The sequence below is a fragment of the Xiphophorus couchianus genome, chromosome 16 (assembly GCF_001444195.1).
Source record: "Xiphophorus couchianus chromosome 16, X_couchianus-1.0, whole genome shotgun sequence".
NCBI classification, from domain to species: Eukaryota; Metazoa; Chordata; class Actinopteri; order Cyprinodontiformes; family Poeciliidae; genus Xiphophorus; species Xiphophorus couchianus.
In genome coordinates, this window is record NC_040243.1 from 10,147,179 (window position 1) to 10,166,302 (window position 19,124).

Sequence of the window (19,124 nt, forward strand, 5' to 3'; positions counted from 1 at the left end):
ACTGTATTTCACATGGATTTTATAATCACTTCTAAAAGGACACTTTTACAATTTTTAATGTGATATATGATGCCTATAATCTACAAATGGTCTTGGATTTAGAATCTGTGATCTAGCTCCTCCTTTTCCATTAAAAAAAAATAAGAGAAACAAAGAAATGTAACATAAGCATGTAGTTCCGAACTGTCAAACAAAGCACAATTTGTTTTGTCAAATCTTGTCAAATTATACACCCTGTCTTCCATCTGTCCTCTTGTTTTTATTATACAATAAGTGCATTCTAAAACAATTTCCTTCAGTTTCCTTCTGCTTTTTGTTTGCATCCATCTGTCTCTCTCCAATTTAAATATTTACCCCATATTCTTCTGGCCTCCCCCTCAACATAAATGCTGCCTTGCTGGAACCAATAGCACTTTGAAGTTATGTAAATATTAAATAAAAACCTTCAAATGTTAATAAAATGTGAAGAAGTTCATCAGATCAAATCAGAAAATCTATTTCTTTTAGATTTCAATAAAAAGAAACTGTTATTTAGGTGGCCCAGCACTCTGCAAGTTGAGCCATATTTTATACAAATAAAAAGTCACATGTTTATCTCACCCTTGTCTCAGATGCATAAATGTTTTCATTAATTCTGCAAGGCGACATTACGTGGGATAAAACAGAATCAAACTTTTGCATGCATTTCTCTTCAGGCTGTCCAGATGCCGATGCCAAAATTATATTACAAGTTGTTAGTGACCGCGCGCAGAAACCACCCACACACAGCGGAAAGCCACACAGAAAGTTCTTTGGTTCAGAATGAGACAATATAGGTTAATTTAATCTATTATAATGTGTCTAAAGCTGAAAACATGTTCAAAAGTTTGCAAGCTGAACATTTCAATTATCATCCTGATGACTGATTGAATACCAGTTTGTCTGCTGTGGACATAGATGGGCAAAAACACTTGAGACAATTTGCAGCAGAGATTAGCTTCCAGCCCTGTCAGGATGAACGTCACACAGCTTCACCCACCCACTTGTGTGTTTGCATTCACATGTGACGTTAACACTAGTGGTATAACAGGAGAAGAGGTGCAACAGTACCTTAGCACAAAACTTGGAATTAGGATAAAAATCTTTTTCTTTCTTTTTTTTTTTTACAACACATGTACAATGGTTTTAGTGCTTTGTTAATAAAACCGATTTATTAATTGGTTACCAGATTGGTAGGTTCTGGTAAGGATCCTACCAACTGCTCTTCTGCTCATCTCTGGAGCGTCCGTGTGTGTTGACAAATGTTTATTGACATCACATGGTGAGAGAAATTAAAAGCAGATGGACATAAACAGAGCGGTAGAAGTTAAATAATCTCATACTGGTGTAAGCACATTTCTGTGAGGAATTCTCCAGCAGTTTTCAACTTTGGCGCTTGGCGGATATTTGCCTCCGAAGGAAAGCTGACGTGCAAAAAGGAAGGTTGATAGGAAGGCAGCAAATATTAGAAAAGGAAAGGTACAAACCTCTCTAACCATCTGGTTTCACCATTATCAGATCAAATAATCCTGCCAATGCAGAAAAGCATAAAGCACACGAAGAAGGAGAGAATGAGACGGGGGAAATGACATCATTAGTCTGTGTTTTGTTCATGACAGTTGATGACACATAATAATAGCTTTGGGAAAATACTAATCAATTTGCATTTGCATCACATTTTTTTTCCCATTGACTTTGCAGAATTTGTTTATGTTTTGCCATTAGTGCAAAGGTCACCATTTAAAGAATAAATTTTGTAAGATGTGCAACAATAACAGGTGAAATTAAGCTAATGCTTTGCTGTAAAAACAAACAAAAAAAATGGGACATGGGGTTGAGCTCCCACTTCACTAATTATTACAATTATGCCATTTTAAGTGTGCGGTAATCACCATAATTATGGTTTGCCTGTCTTCAGGCGATTAAACAAACAAGTTTCATTTCGCATTTGCTTCTTAATGAAGTTAATTATGAAATGAAGCAACATGATGTCATGAAGCATTTGCGTGTTTTCCAATGCATGAAAGCCACAGCGACAGGATGAGTCTCTTTATTTGATTCAGTAACGGAATGAAAACTGAGTGTTTGAAAGTGATAAAAAAACAAAATCAGACTGCCCGAATTTTGACAGTGACGTATGAAGAGGCACAACTTTCATAAAAATAATAATGCAGGCAGCTCTGCCTCGGCATTATTCGATTTGTGCTGTCTGTAATGTGCAGGTGATCTGGAGAAAATATATAAGTTCAGCAGGCAAATCAGGTTTCTGCCAATACCTGGTATCTCTGTTTCAACTCAAGTTGAAATTGGATATTTAACCCAAAATTCACCGTCTTCGGTTTCTCCTGAATGACTGCACTGACTAGTAAGGGTTTGTTTAAAAAAATCTTGTGAATTAAAGTTTACAAGGGTTTTTAAAATATTTTTTTTCTGCTTTTCACCTGCTCAGTCATCAGCTGAATTAAGGTACCGATAACGGAAAATCATTATTAAAAGGGGACACCAATAAATTAGTTTTGTATTCTTCCAACTAAAACCATCTTTATTCAGCACCAGTCATTTATAGGTAATGTTATTAAGAACGTTTTTCAATCAGGTTTTAAAGCACGTCTCTGAACTGAAACGTTTTAAATTATCTGTAGAAAAAAGACGCTAGAATAAAATGGGAAGAAAATGCCTTTTTATTCTAGCAAATTTGTCTATGTTAATGCTTTTAGACACCAGAGATGCTTTTTACATGGAAGCTTACATCTTTCTTTTGCAAAGTCTGTTGTTGGGATTTATCAATCTGAATTGCAATGTCTTAGATCTTACTTGGGAGACAGAACTTTGATGGTGATTAATTTCCCTTTAATGATCATTTTAATATAATTTCTCATACTTTTTACATCTATTTGAATTATGTGTTCATCATCACTATCAGCCAAAAGCCCAAAACAAGAACTAATTTCGACGTTAATACTTATTACTGCTGATATTTCAACATTGCCAATGCATTTTCAATATGCTTGTATCTATTTTTAGATGTTAATTTGGGATCCCAGATAAAACGTTGAACAGTAATTGAACATATAAAATTGTATTTGAAGATTTTCTGAACAGATTTCCAAAACTAACAAACCCCAACAAATATGAAAGTATGGCATATTTTATCTTTTTTGGCATCTATCTATAGCAGTGTTTCTCAATAGTGCGGTGCATGTTTATGGTGTTTCCCTTCTGCCTCACACCTGACTTGAATAAGTGTGTGATTAACAGGCCTCTTCAGCACTTGATGGCATGCAGAGAAGGTCATGCAATCATTTGAATCAGGTGTGCTAGAACAGAAACAAATCCAAAATATGCAGGGACTGAATTAAGAAACACTGGTCTATAAGAAGCTATGAGCACTTTAGACTCCACTATTGATATTTTGCTGCCTATCTGTGACTTGCTTTGTCAAAGTGAAGTGAGGAAAAATAGATTTGGAATAAAACTCCTCCTGCTTCTTTCCCTAACTTGACAGAAATCCAAATCTAAAAAAAAATATTAGTAATCAAATACACTAGAAATCATCTCTCCTTGGAATAAGCTGGGGCGCATGGAGCTTTTCTACTTTTGAAAGCAAATCTGAGTTCGATTTGAACTTATCACTGCCCTTGCATAGCAACAGAGATTTTAATTATGAGCACTGCTGGATGGGCAGCGCATTTGTCGTGGCTTAAGTGGGAGTAAAAGAGAGTGCCAATAGTTGTGGGAATGAAGAGATAACACTGTGGGTCAGATGGCTATTTTTACACTCAGGGCCAGGGTCCAACTCTGTGACACAAGCTTCTGGGGTCTATTGTGCCTCCATAGTTCACAGGAATAAACACCTGCTGCTGTTCTCAGAATAATTATACACACTGCTAGAGCTTCCCAAGAGCGTGCAGAACAAAAAACACCAAGAAAATGTCTTTTAATGCCATGTATAGATCATAGGGTGCTTGTTAACATGAGTAACAGCTGAGAAGAAAATTTTATTTTTTCTGCATAATAATAATAACAATAAATAAAGCCTGAATGCTTGCGGAAACAAGGTGAGCAAACAAGGTAATGTCAAACTACGATTTCAACCAGATTTCTTAAGAAGCCCCCGCACAGTAACAAGAATAGGATTACTGAGAATTCAATAGATAATAACCCGGAATCGAGAAGATCGATCACTACTTATCAATATTTAAAATGAGAGCAACGATTTGAAGTCAGCAGAGCTAAATGTTTTCCATGAACCAACATTGAAAACAAAACAGACTTTAACCCTAAATTAAGAAACATTTGTATAGCCAGGAACTAAAAACCCAGGTTAAAATCATTGAGCTTTGTTTTTGCATTTATTGATCCTATTAGCAATATTTTAAAACTATAAAGCAAAACAAATGAAAGCATTTAATAATCTCAACAAGATTTTGATCGAATGCATGTAGCTAAATGAACATGAAAGTTGTTTACCAGAGACAAAACCAGTCTTCCTTCATTTTCTTTTGCCCAGGCCTAAATCCTACAGAAAACAATCATCTCTGAACATGAGATTGTTTCCCCACTTAATAAATCCACTCAAATTGACACTATTTTTCAAAACATTCAGTGTAAGCTAATGTAAATAGGTTAGATTAATTCTTAGAAATGTTTTTTTAAGCAGCTTTTACACCCAGTGCTAAAAAAAAAGTAGCCAATACTGTTCTACAAAAATGTGTCTAATGCTTCATCATATTTTAATTAAAAGATTTTCTCTCAAACATAAAACATTTCATATATAATAATATTTGAACATTATGTATAGCGTTAAATTTATTGATTTATGATACAATTACAATTTGAGATGCTAAACAAGAATGCAGACAACCTCCCATTGTTTTATAAATTGCTCATGTTGCCACTAAACATTTGCATTAAGCCTCTCCATCAATCATGAAAGCTCTTTCACATTTCCAAGATGCAGGGTTTTAATTTGACCTCACGGAGGTAAACTTGACTTGTGATAACATTATTCTACGAAGACGACTCTCCAGGGAGAATCACTCTCCTGCCAGCCGGCTGTCAGGGGCGGCAAGGCGAGAAGCACAGCTGATAGCCCGTCAACATGACCGTACATCTATCAGCTCCTTTCTGATACACCCTGACAGCGTCACTGATGGGGATTTGGCCGGCGAACACTCAGGGGTGGGGAGAATCACATGACAGCACAGAAATGCTTCAATGGAAACACACTGAGTGTTTGTGCTCCATGTCGCCTTGTTAGGGAATTCAACCCTCGCTGCTAAGAAAGAAACACATCTGTTTCCTGGCTACATCTCAGAAGCTTTTATTTCACTCCTGAAGTCAGACTGGGTAAAACTGTTTAAAGATGCATGCAGGAGATTTTCCCTCAGACAGTTTTGAATGAGGTATTTACAGAGTGACAAGCAGATCTGACACACTCAAACCCAATCACCTACAAAAACAAGACATTTTGCTTTTACTGTAGCACTCAAATACCTCATTTCTTGTGAAGCAGCTCAGAACGGTTCTCTGTGTTTACGGTAAAATCAGCATGTGAGAAATGCAAATGTGAGCCACAACTAAAACCAACATCTTTTGAAAGCGTCTAATTCCCTTCCAAGCTATGAGAGAACATTTATGTGTTGCAGCGCCATGAACTCATGTTGCCATGGGGAAAATAAGGCCTGATCAAATGCCAGTGCCATGGCCAGACTCAAAGAGCATGTTCAGAATTGGGGAAAAAAAAACACAGACCTTTCTCTGAGGGGACTCGCAGACCTAAGGCCAGAATACATCTAACCCTGACACACAAAGCACTCTCATCTGTCCATTAGTTCTTCCAGTTTCTCTTTCTTTCTGGATGCTTTTTCACCTCATCGTTGACTAAAATTTTCCCAACTCTGTGGATGAAGTAATCAATTGGCTGCGAGAGCATCTGAACATAAATTTGTCTTGACAGCGGTGGACAAATGTAAATGAGGTGTAAGCAAACACTGTGAATTTATTTTTGTTTTCAAGTGGTGGTGTGAAGTGTGGCGTCTGGGATCTGCTAGCAGTTGCTGTTGCTACTTGGAAACCGTGAAGACGACCGACTAAACGTGTTCATGCTTTTACAGAAGGGTAATCGCTCGCTTTAAATCTTAATTTTGGAAACATTTACAGTAACTATATTAAATGCAGAGTAAATTTAGACAACATCTTGGTGAGACCAGTGGGATTAGAGAAAGAAAAGGTGGGAAGTGAGAATAACTTTATTTATAGTCTATAATATATTTGTCTAAATGTTACCAGTTAACTTTCTCATATGAGCTATTCTAACCAATAAATAAAATCCTAAACCAATTGTTGCACAAGTGCATCTCAATTAATTAGAATATCACTGAAAAGTTAATTAATATGACTAATTGTTTTTGAAGCAGGTTGCTTTAAGAGACGTTTTCAGTTCGTCTGGATTGTTTGGTCTGGCGTCTCTCATCTCCCTCTTGGCAATCCTCCATACATTTTCTATGGAGCTTAAGTTAGGAGAGATTGCACACAGTGATATCATGGTCACTAAACCAGGTGCTGGTACTTTTGGTGGTCTGAAGGGTTGCCAGGTCCTGCTAGATTTACATAAAGCTTTCTTGCTAGACAGCTGTGCTGACTTTGGACTTGATAAAACACGGTGGACCAACCACAGCAGTCATAGCTATGAAAATCATCACTGACAGTGAAAGCTGCAACTTGGATTTTGTGCCTCTTTGCTATTCCTCCAGATTCTGGAACCTAAACTTTTAAAATAAAATAAACTAAGAATCTATGTTGATTTAAAAGCAGTCCAGTCTTGTTTCTCTGTACTCCAGGTAAGATGAGTCTGATGTTGTCTCTGGACTGGGAAGGGGTTGTTTGGATACAATACTTACTTATAATAATTTATTGGCTCTTAAACACTTTTTCCTTCCACTGAACTTCCCATTATAGTACTCTATGAACAGTATTTTTTTAGCAATGATCTTTTGTGGCTTCCCCGTCCAACTGAACTGTGAACTGTGTCGGTCTCACAACACGCGGTTGTCACTGCATACCTAATACAGGTGTGTTGTGAGAATCTTTACCTCTTTTAGGCTAAATATTCTTTCCACACCTAATATAGAAATCATTCCTCTTGCTTTTGGTTGATACAATATTAAGTTTTTTGCTTCAGTCAGAAATGCTGCAGCATTCAATGTCTTATTCTTTTGTGTAGCTCGATGAACCCCGTTAAGGAATGAAAAACAAATTTAAAATTCATCAGTGTAGTGGATAATCTACACATGCAAGATATGATCAGAAAAGCGAGATGCTTTGATACGCAGAGTCATGCAGCCCTTATAAAAGGTTCAATCTGCTGCTGAAAACCTCACATACTCTGCCTCAGGGCGGCGAGAGGCTGAGATGTGGAGGAGGGGCTGCACCTGATGAAAATGCGTTTCAGCATTTCGGTGTGGAAGTAAAGATGCCTGACTATTAGACCGTAGTATTGTCTGTGACCACGGCCCACAGGAGCTCGGAGCAGTTCTTGCATCACCGCCGAGTTATCCTTGTTCATCTTTTGTTTCAGATGAAGAGGGCAAAAGTCACATCCAGGAGCTGCTGCTGGCCAGTTTGCAACCCGGCTCAAAGCTCAGCATTTTCGGCAGCAGCAGCTGTTGCAGCACGCGACTGATAAAAATATGAGTACGTGGAGGTATTTGACCTGCTGACCCCGTCTGCTGCCACTGGTTTCTTCATTAGCAGCACTTTAAGCGAAAATGAATGACTATTACACATTTGAAAAGAAAGAGGACATGTATGATTATCAAAACAATTTGTATTTAACAGGAAAGGAAAGATTAATACATAAGAAAATAGTTAAAACATGTGTTTCAGTATATTTTTCACAGAGAATACGTTGCTTCAGCTGTATGCAGCTTATTGACACAGAAGGTCCTTGAACTCTATTTATGGGCAAAGTTCACAGTATGTAGTTTGTTCAATAGTGTGTTTTGCAAGAAAAACTGTTTTGCTCAAACAGTCCCTGCCACTATCAGAAGAAATCTGCTGCTAGGGGGTGATTTCTTCACAAAAAGATGTGATAACCGGTGATGAAGGTGATTGATTGACGTTAATAAAATGCAAGAGAAACACCTTTGTTGTCTAGTGTTGTTCAACAAGATTTTCCCAAGGATTTAAAACAATGCTGACAGCGTGCGGGGCATCTGGAAAGCACTTATCTCTGCACACTCTGCAAAACTGCCAACCAGGTGATTGATTAGCTGCCCAAAAAGAGATAGTGTGAGAGGAGGAATCCTCAAAGTAAACATATATCATTTCAGCTTGGCGTCTCCACGGTGATCACATCAAATTTGGGTTTTATTTAGAATAAAGAGACCGCCAGAGAGACACACACAAGAAATAACAGGCTCAAGTCTGCTCAGCAAGCCAATTTATATTGCTTTGACTCAGAGAAAAAAATTCACAAATTTTTAGAGAAATTACAGCTGAAAGGAGAACAGAGTGTTGAATATTGGTCATTTTCAAGCAGTCAATGTCATTTGAACTTCACCATTCTCAACCTCTGCAATGTCATCATTGTTTAAGGAATATTATCTCTGTTGTAACATTTTTGGAGTTTGATACATATTCATTTTGGAATTATTTTTAAATCCTGATTTTAATTTTCTGAGATCTTCATGATCAAACTCCTTCCCATCTTACCTTCAAACCAAAATCTGCTCGTCCTGAGGACCAGCTATAAAACTTCAAGCAGATTGCTTTTCCAGGCTTTTGCACCTCAACTGTTGAATGAGCTTCATCTGTTTTGTTGAAAGCCTTGACTCAATTAAAAGCAGCTGAAGACATTCAAAGATATTTTTCCTATTTAAAAATTGCTTCTGATATTTGATCTCTATATCGTTTCTGGGTTTTTTTGTCTTTTAAATCACTTTTTGTGACATATATCTGTGAAAGGAATTATATAAATAAAACTTCTTATTTAACTGTTTAGTCTTTCAGCAGCAAACAAAAATCAGTATAAGAATATTTTAATTAGTGCTTTCCAGGTAAACCGATTTCTTATGAACAATATAGTACTATGTTCTCTCTTTTGGTTTTAAATACTAGCATATTGCAGTTTAATTTATTTTATTTTGTTGTAATAAAATTAAACTCCGTGATGGTGCATCTTGTTTCTCTTTTCAATCAGCAGGTCCTGATCCTCTTGCTAGTGCTGCAGTTACAAAAAAAAAAGAAGAAATATTTCCTGAAACAACATTTCCTTTGGGATTTTGGCTTTATTACTTTAAGCTTTCTTATGATGAACCAACCCAGTCTTTTCTTAGAGCCCCCCAGACCACCAGTAGTCTCCCATAATTGCTTAAATTTAAACGAAAGGTTTATTTATTTATGGAGAATGCAGATATTCTCTGATTGTTTTTAGTATATATATCTCAACTAAATAATGTTTATCTTGTGTGCAAAAAATAAACATCATAGTGTGACCTTTCTTTGTGTTTGAACTTTGGTTTGTGCATAAACACATCTCAGCAAACGACAACCAATTATCCCTGATTGCTTTAAGCTCCGCCCTCTTTCCCAGATTCCACCGCATCCCTGCCGTAAATGTGAAAATCTTATAAAAAAGAAGTGAACACATGACACTGGTGATGTCTTAAGCGGCAATTATGAACCCCCCCAAGTAAAGCTACTGAATAGGAAAAATACATCCAATTATTAAAATATTGTTTTCAAAGTTGAAAATGTTTTGACAGGTGAATACTAAAAACAAGAGAAGCCTACATCAATAAAAACAAGCTGCACAAGTCCTGTGAGCACCTTCTTCACACTTTTAATAAATATAATTGGTCAGAAGCGCTTTGCGTCCATCTTTCGTCTCATCGAGACCAAGGCGACACGCGCGGCCTCCTCCTCCCCCCCGGCGTCCAGTTGCGTCACGCGGCTACAAGGAGCGGAGCGGCTGCAACACGCACACACACGCACACGCGGAAACACACACACGGCCACCAGCGCCCACCGCACGCAAACACAAAGTGTTTCATTTCCTTTTACTCCTTCAGGAGTTTCGTTTCACGCCGCAGACCGACGGTGTTTCGCGGTGTCGCCGACAGGTCGGAGAACTGAACTTCTTCCCGAGGCGCTCCAGAATCTCTGTTGAAAGTTGGATTACAGCGCAGCGACCTGAACTGAGAGGGAATAAAGCTGCTCAGAGGATGAGCATTTGGGATATCAGCGGAGCTCAGTGCTGTCAACGGTAATTATTATTATTATTAATACTATTATTAGAATTATTATTATTATTCGTAGTAGTGGCAGTAGTAGTCATAATAGTATTTGTTTCATTTTCCTTTTGCTGGTTGGGGTCAAGTTTACATTTCTTGATTTTTTTTCTTTCTTTCTTTAATTCCGGCAAATGCACTTAATATCTTTTATCGCTCCATTGTCAGTGCAATTCCATCAACACCATCCTTTTATCTGCAGCATTATAAACCAATCCCATGTGCAGAGAAGGAATTAGTGAATTTTGTCTGTGTAAGCTGGTTTAATCTAAATTGCTCCAAATGAATATGACTCATTTAAGTTTTTCTTTGAATAATATTTCTCAATTTCACTTAAAATGACAGTGCAACAGATCACATGAATGTGTAAATCCTGCCATTGATTAGGCTAAACCAAGTGAAATATAAAGTGTATTTATATTTTCCCAGGCATGTTATTAATGTTAATTTCCACTATTTAATTTTTACAGATTAGAAAGGGAATATCTCAGCCTTTTCTATATGAACAAAACCACGACAGCTAAAGTTCTGCCCTCTTTGTTTCCATAATTGCATGGCAAACACATAACTATATAACGCATTAAAGGCTTTCCTAGTCCATGACATGTAACTGTAATTACACACAAGGGAAATAGTACTTCTTAATGCAGAGTTTAACCGTGAATAAATCTGAATTTGATTGTTACAGGAGTTAATTGTCCAGGAATCATTCTGTTGTTAATTAGACTCACTTGAGCGGCATCATGCAAACCAACAAAAACATGTGGGTCCTCGGTCCCTTGTGCATCTTACCGAACTGGGTATTTGTGAAAAAGATGGTGCATTTTCTGATAAACACCCACCACACACAAGTAAACAAAGCGTATTCATTAGCAGCACATCTGCTGCAGTGATGCTACAGAGCAGCACAAACACCACCTTGGTGAGGAATCAGAGTCATGCTCCCAGGTGCACCACATGGCTGAGAGAGCTTTGGCTGCATACAGTCTTTGAAGCTGATTTGCAAGCATTAGTGGGCAGTGAAGGTGTTTCAATGAATACTGAAAGTAAATTAGTGACATTTTGCAACGCATAAAGTGACCCTCGGCTCAGGGAGAGCTGGTGGACGCTGATGGGTGACATTTGCAAGGCTCAGAGTTCAACTGTTTTTGTGGTTTAAAACAAGGGGTCTTAATTTTGGGCGAGTGTTTGCGCTTGGTCATTTATTTGAAGAGGAGACATGATAGAAACTCTGAAAATAAGGAGCACTTTTTGGTGTTTTCTTGGTTCTGTGTGGGTCTATATAATACATCTTTAATTTTCGCTAAGTATTTCTTTTTATATATCTTTGGGAAATGAAGGTCGTGGGGGACGGCTTGTAAACAGTAGGAGAGATGAAGCAAATAGGTTGAATACAGCTTTAAATTTTATGTGTTTCATTATCATATGACTCATTGAATAGCCTATAAATGCATAATAAGTCACTGACATTATATGGTTAAAAATACTTCTGTAAATTAATAGTACCTTAAACATGATCAAATCATCTTTAATTTGTCATGTATGCAAATAATTTTCCTTATATTTGTCTTGTCCTTATAGAATATGATTTTATTTTAATTTTTTTTTACCTTTCTATTCTTGTTAGAAAGAAAATGAAAATTATAAAATTTAAAGCATTTGTCATCTCATGAAGGTATATGATAGCCTATTTGGAGCAAGAAATCAAGATCTGTGAGACGGCGGCTTAATATGGGTGAGCAGTATAAGACTTACTGTAGATGGCCTTGACAGCTTTAGCCTTTTAGTGTGATAAGTATGAGGGTTAGTGAAATTGATAGGTGGGAACAGAGAATAAAAAAGGCTCGTTTCTTGTATCCATCCTTGCCTGTAGTAATAAGTGAAAAAACAGAAGGCAATGAAGAAGAGAAATGAAATTTTGATTTGAGCGAGACAAACCGTGAGTAAAGAGAGGAGACACAGCTACAGGAAGAGCCTCAGCTTGATCTTCTCTATAGGAGGTGAGTGCGAGTAAGAGTGTTGGTGTCAGCCCACATCAAGTGATCAGGAGCATCATTTGGGGCACTCAGGGTTCTGATTCAGCTGGACCCTCACAATGAACCTAGCAAGGCTAATAATAGATTCCACAACAACGAACCGTCAGCCCAGATTGTGACAGAATTCTGATAAGAGTCTGTCTAGATTAGAATGCCTCTGTTCTCGTAACACCTTGTCAAAACTACACAGTTTGTCAGATCCTGAGGGCAATTTGTTGAATTGCAAAGGAAAACCGAGAAGAGTCTCGGTACCAGGGATCATATTGGGATTTCAGAGAATCTTGGATGATGGTTTTAATGTTAGAGTAATTACAAAAGGAAACTAAATTGTAAGGATGAATTATTTCCTAGCTTTTCCATTGCTCTCCTCATCACTGTTGATTTAACTGTTGATTTAAAAAAGATAGTTTTGTATTGGTTCTGCCTCAGTTCACTGTATGTTTTGATGATTTCCCACTTTGGAATCTGGTTGGATACAGAATAACTAAATTTTCTTGAAGAATGTTAAATATGTGATGTTGGACTAACACCTGAGGACGAGAGTAAGACTAAATTAAAATATTACAGTAATATTATATTAGTAAATTAGACAGTTGTAGCAAAATGTGCAATACAACCAGATCAGGCCACCCTCTAATCCGGTTAAGCAACACTTCTTCTGGGTTCATCCGTTTTATTTTCTCCTCTGAGACTCAGTTCCTCTATCGCTTCTGTTTGCTTCCTGCAGAGGAGCATCAATAAGAGCTGAGCACCCAATCAGAAGATGACTTAATGTAATGTATAAAGATACCTCACGTTAGAATAGTCCAATAATATAAATGTATTCAATTCTTATTTTCTTCATTTTAAAACACATTCTTTATATTTCAAGGTGATCGAAAATGGCAACAATCGTCCTATAATTGTTTCAAGACTGGGGCTGATTTCACATTCAAAGTTGAAATCATTGAAAAGTTCACCTTTGAGAGTTTAAACCAATTAATTTTTAAAGTTGTGCAGTTTTTATAAAGTTTTTTAAATTACAAAAAATGGGCAAATAAGATTATTCACTTATATTGCTGAATTGAACACTTGTCAATGTCGTAAAACATTCAGAATTTGAAAATTCTGGGACAATATGTGTGGAAGAAGAGGTACAGTATTTGGAGAAAATGATTTGTTTTGTACTACTCAGTAATACACAGTGGTGCTTGTTGCCCTTTGTCATTACCCTCTAACCTCTGTCTCTTAAAAATCATCTCAGAAAAATAGATTTTCCTCATGTTTTTGTAATCTAAAACCAGGCAAAGCAAAGATGTTTTATTAGACTGCTCAAAAGCAGTAGCAAAGAGAGTTGTACCTGTCAAAGTAACGACAACTGACAGGTTTGATTTTTTTTTATTTGACTGAGTGGCTTGACTATTTTGATAACTGTATTGTCTCTAAGGGAGCTTTTTGCCTGACCTCTCACACTGTACCAAGAATATTACATTGATCTGTACAGTTTGTTTATGTACAGGCTGACCCCAACTTTCTAAAAACTCAGTTTCTGTTGGATAGTTAGATGTATTTATCTAAGCCAGAGTACAAGCTGAGATGCCAAAACTCTGGCAAAATAATGGTACAGGAGGAAAGACAAAGCATGGTCTAAAATATCACATGTCTTAGCAAATTTCTGGTGCTGTGCACACAATGCTCATTCAGAGGGCCTTCCTGTGCTGCCAGACCCGTGCGGTTACAGATTTGGAAAGCTTTGACCATGAGTGAGTGTAAATCTAGACGTATGATTGGAGACTCCAGGAAATCAAATTTGAAATTTCTGATAAACAATAACATGGCAATTTATTTCCTCAACATCCTCTTTAGGGCAGCTCCACAACATCAAATTGCATGATGTGCTTAATTTAATTTAATTTATTTATTGCTTCTCTTCCAAACTGGAAATTTAAAAAATAATTCCAGTATAAATGCATCCTTTAGAGAAATCAATCTACATGTGAACCAACTGGTATTTGGAGCAGACTATGTTTTGTGGTTAGATCAAACTTTTTTGAATGGAGTTCTTTCATGGGGTCAACTTAATGGCTGTGTCAGGCGGCTAATTTCTGTTTAAATTCAGTTGGATAACAATCTGAACTTGTCATTGGCTGAAACAAACAATTTCACCAGGAACCTTGTTGAATGTCCCTGTGGTTGGTTGTTCTGGCTCATTAGCAAACTGATTTCATCCACCTAAATGGACAAATTAAACTTGTAAATGCTTTGTGGAGTTAAAGCAGAAAGGAATTTGGTTGTGTTGACCTCTTTGAAAACAGAATCACTTTAAATTTCACCTCTGCAGAATCCACTGGAACATCAAAATGGAAAAAAAAGACACGATATGACAGACAGTTTTTTTTCTAACATATTGGTATATTTAGATTTTTAATATAAATTTTTGACTGCCAAATATCTTTGAAATTCTTTCAGGTTAGGAATAATTAGGACACCTCTAAGTTTACTTTTGCTTGAAATAGCTAGAGTCACACAGTGGTTTGTCACTTTTGGTTACACATGATAAGAAAACCATTGCTCAGCATGTCAAAGTAGGTTTGCCCTGTTTAAACCTCTGACATTTAGTGTCATGTGCTCTTCAAGGCTAAAGCAAGACTGATCACCATAGTCGGACTAAAGGAGCTAAGAGCTAAAACATTACCTGAAAGAAAACAAAGGCCAGAACTTCTGGAATAATGTTCTCTGAACATATGAGTCTGATATAGAATGACTTTGGGCACCAGAAAAGACGACATATTTGTTATAAAATAAGTGCAGCGTTCAAAGAAAATAATCTCATGACATCTTTGAAGCATGGAGCTGGAAATGTGGTGGTTTAGAGATCTTCTGCTGGATCCCTACACCATGTCAATAAATACAAGGATTGGTTGAGAACTAAAAATGGAAAGTCTCATCTCGATGCTGCAAACTTTACTTAGATGACGTCAGAGGCTGACGTCTGCAAAGTTATTTCTTCTAAAAGAAGGATATTTGCAGGCTAATAGGTGGAGGATGCCCTAACTTGTTAATAGCTTTTTTTTTCATTACTGGAACAAGTTTAATTACTTAGGTCCATTTAAATCACTTTATTTTACAGAGTTAAAAAAAGGTTAACATGTGAAGGTTTCATAATTTGGGTGACCTGTTTTTTTCTTCTAATTGCTAATCCTTATTGTCTAAAATCCCAATTGAACTTGAGAAATCAGGACCAGCAATTAACTTTGTGGAGAAGCAAACAACCAGTTTTTATGAAGTTGACCATTGACCATTGCTTCAAGCCACAGTCTAATGGATGATTGTGCTGAACTTTTAAGCACCTGCTTGCTTAAACCAATAAGACCCAAGTACACTCTAATAGTGTGTTAATAGCTGAATAAATTTAAGTTCCTGTAATGAAACCTCTTTGAATCAAGTTTGTTACTTCCAAAGCTAAATTGAACCTCTTCATCTTGTTTATTGAGCAAAAGTAGATGTGTTTTCGACTGCCAGAGAAGTTAACATCTTTGTGTTTTTTTCTCATACAGACCAGCCACTAAGAGAATTATGGGCTTGTTTCTTTGCAGACATGTGCACACCTAATGTCTTGGCTGGAAACCATTTAGCCGTCTGCCCATTTTCAGCCATATTTTTCTGGTCTCTGGTTGGTGTTTGAGCCCATTTCCTCCTAGTTTTTCTTGTTCAGTACAGAAACTAGGATCAGATATTTGGCGCTGCACATTCCACCATTTCCCCGTGGTTTGAATAGCTGCCAGCTGCTTCTAACCTTCTTGACCTAGGATACAATTCAAGACAGTATTTTGATGTTGTTTCCCTCTTGAGCGGGAAATTAAAATAATTATTGTAACAAAAAGAACCTCATTGTGCAAACCTCCTCAAATTTATCTGATTTGCTTGACATTTGTTTAAGCTCCATTCATTTTCTGTTCACTCAGTCAGAAACTGTTACGTCATACCATGTTTTTCAATTTCGCACACAGTGAACATAAGAAACCTATTATCATCTGTAACAGGCATCATTCTTGGTTCTGTAAGAGCTTTACGATGTCAGCTTCACAGCACGAAGACTCTCCACCACATTCATTTTGGACATCGGCCAGAGTCTGAAAGACCTAAATCACATTCTTTCTGTCTTCACTCAGTCGTTTGACTAAACTCTCACAAGTCAGGGGATCATCGATTCCTGTGATGTTCAAATTAGATTTTTGGAAATTTATTTTTAGTTTTAACTTCACATCTACTCACTGTTAATGTCAGTAACTTTTGGAGCAAATCAAATCTCTTTTGAGGAATTCTTCGCCATATAGATTTGAAGCTGGTTATCTCCATGACTGTTTAACCGCCTTGCCCTTAGCCTCACATTTTTTTCTTAGAAATAGTGGAAACTTTAAGTATAGGTTTAAACATCCAAAACTGAAAGCTAATTTGCAGAGCTTGCTTGCTAATTTGCACAAATTTCCCCTGGTTGTTACTGTTATTTCAACACTTTCAGAGTGACTTGGAGCTCCTGCACAGTGTCAGTTGTCTCTATTTAATGCGTCTCATTCTGCCAATGACCAGGCTGTTGAAACTCAAAGGAGCAGGTTGTCCAATAAAAATAAAATGCTGTAATGCAAATCAAGAACTCTTAAATTAGAGAAATTACCAGGGGGAAAAATTTAAAATTCTGCTCTATTTCCCCTCTAAATGCTGCAAATGAAATCCTAGCCTTAAAAATTGTTTTAACCTGAAGAAGACTGAGAGAAGTTATACTAAACGTTAGACATAGTGTAACTGTGATTAACATGGATTTCTGCATTTGTGAAAGTCCAATCTATAAATTGTTTTTTGGTTGAGGACCCATTCCACTGCTTCTAGTGACAAACTAGTGTTAGCGCTTGCTTATCACCAGTTCCTTGTGTTTCCACCATCACAAACACCGGCACTGATAAAGGCCAGACTAGCACCAGAACAAAATGAACTCATTATCCCTAATCTTTCCTGTACATATTTTGATATCGCCTCTCACAGAGTTTAATAGTAATAATTAATTATTTTTTAATAACAATGCTAAAATTTCAGTTGGTTCCACCTTTTGTGCAATACCCTATAGTCGTAACAATACTTTTTGCAATTTTTTAAAAACAGTTGAACAGAGTCTTAAACATTGTAATTTGCACACAATATTAATGATACAAAATGCTCATATTGTTACGTCTCTAGCCCCATTTTGTTTGAACTAGCATTAATAAAATAGGCTGGTGATATCACAACATTTGCTTGCAGGGATAGAGAGGAAAACAACTTGATATATAAGTGGCAGCATGAGCTGCCTAAGAACCTGCTTAAGTGGAAAAACTAAGTATGTAACATTAGATTTAATCTCTGAGAACTTATCTGTTTAAGAATCCCGTGTCTGAGTTTGTTTTACAAACAGGGTAAGATGATGAGAACTCATAGCAACTCCGCAGAACCCCATTTCAGTAAATGACAATTTTTTCTTTAAGTGACAAAAACATCTGGAAGTGGAGGTTAGTTTGTAAAAGTGGCAGATCTAAATGAATTTGACTGATAGGACTAAACAAAATATATTTTAAAATAAAATATTAAAAAGTTGAGTCTTTCAACTGAAAGAAAAACATAATTAGCTTCAGGGTTTCCTTAAAAAATAAGGTCATAAAGGCTCAATTTTCCCTATTGATGCCTTTAGGCTCCTCTGTCTAATAACATGCAAAGCAAACCCATGTGAGAAGTCACAAATGATTTAAGTCAGATGCACAGATAATGAAATTTAGAATGAATAATTGTTTTAGGAGACCTTTCCATGGCATCATGACTAAACATTTTTTTTTTCCTGATTTTAAAAAAAGAATCACTTTTCAGATTGATATCAATCAATGATGTTTCTGTACCTGGCTGCATTTAATGACGCATATGAAAAGCATCTTTTATACTTTGGTCTGAACTTTCTCTTTGTGACCAGTTTCAAGCAGGCAAAAAAAAAAATCCCATGTGTTCGAGTCATATAAATCTATCAAACTGTCTCCAACTTCGATTATATAAGTAGAATAACAGGGATAGAAGCCAAAAAAGTCTGTTATTTAAGCAAAACAGATGCAGGCCAGCAATATTTCAGTATTCTCTTTCATATGTTAATACTTATTCTAACCTCTTTATGTCTCTGGCAAGTAGCCGTCTGCAGAAAATCAGCATCCCCATTAAACTCAATCAGAGCCCAAAGATGAACTGAGATGTGCCTCATCATGCCGGAGAGGTCATGACTGGACGGATCTGAGGACTCATAAGTTATGCCTTGCTGAGAGGATTCAGTGGGTTGTGATGATGGAAACACACTGCTTGTGCTGTCTTTCTCTAAGATGAATTACACAATCAGGCTCAGCGTGGCCGATATGATTACCCCAGTAATGATCAACCTACACGCTACTGTGTTGACTGAGCAGGGGCCAAAGGTGCACGGCTCATCTGGGGTCACTCTTGGTTATCTGATATGTGAGTTTTTAATGGTGGCACTTAAGACATTGTGAGGCTCAAATCTCACCCATTTGGGGGTGATAAAACGTGCCTGGACCCTCTTCCTCACAGAGAGAGATTTTGGCGGAATGAAAAAGCGCCTGGTTTATCATACAAAAGAATCAATACCTGCAGAAGGATTTGAAAAGATCAAAGAACACAAAAAAGCCTTAGTTTTTGTTTGAACTTCTTTGTAAACCCTGGAGGGGGTAAAACTATCGAGCCGTTTTCTGTTTGCTCAAATCTTCATCACTGATGC

At 37.0% G+C, this 19,124-nt stretch overlaps 1 protein-coding gene across 1 annotated transcript in view; it reads left to right on the plus strand.

The window, feature by feature from the left end:
* The first annotated feature begins 9,985 nt into the window (after positions 1 to 9,985).
* gcgra (glucagon receptor a) overlaps positions 9,986 to 19,124 on the plus strand; it is a 39,247-nt gene continuing 30,108 nt past the window's right edge. Inside the window, exon 1 of the mRNA XM_028042941.1 lies at positions 9,986 to 10,285. The gene's annotated coding sequence lies outside the window, so the exon portion shown is untranslated. The remainder of the gene's footprint in view (positions 10,286 to 19,124) is intronic.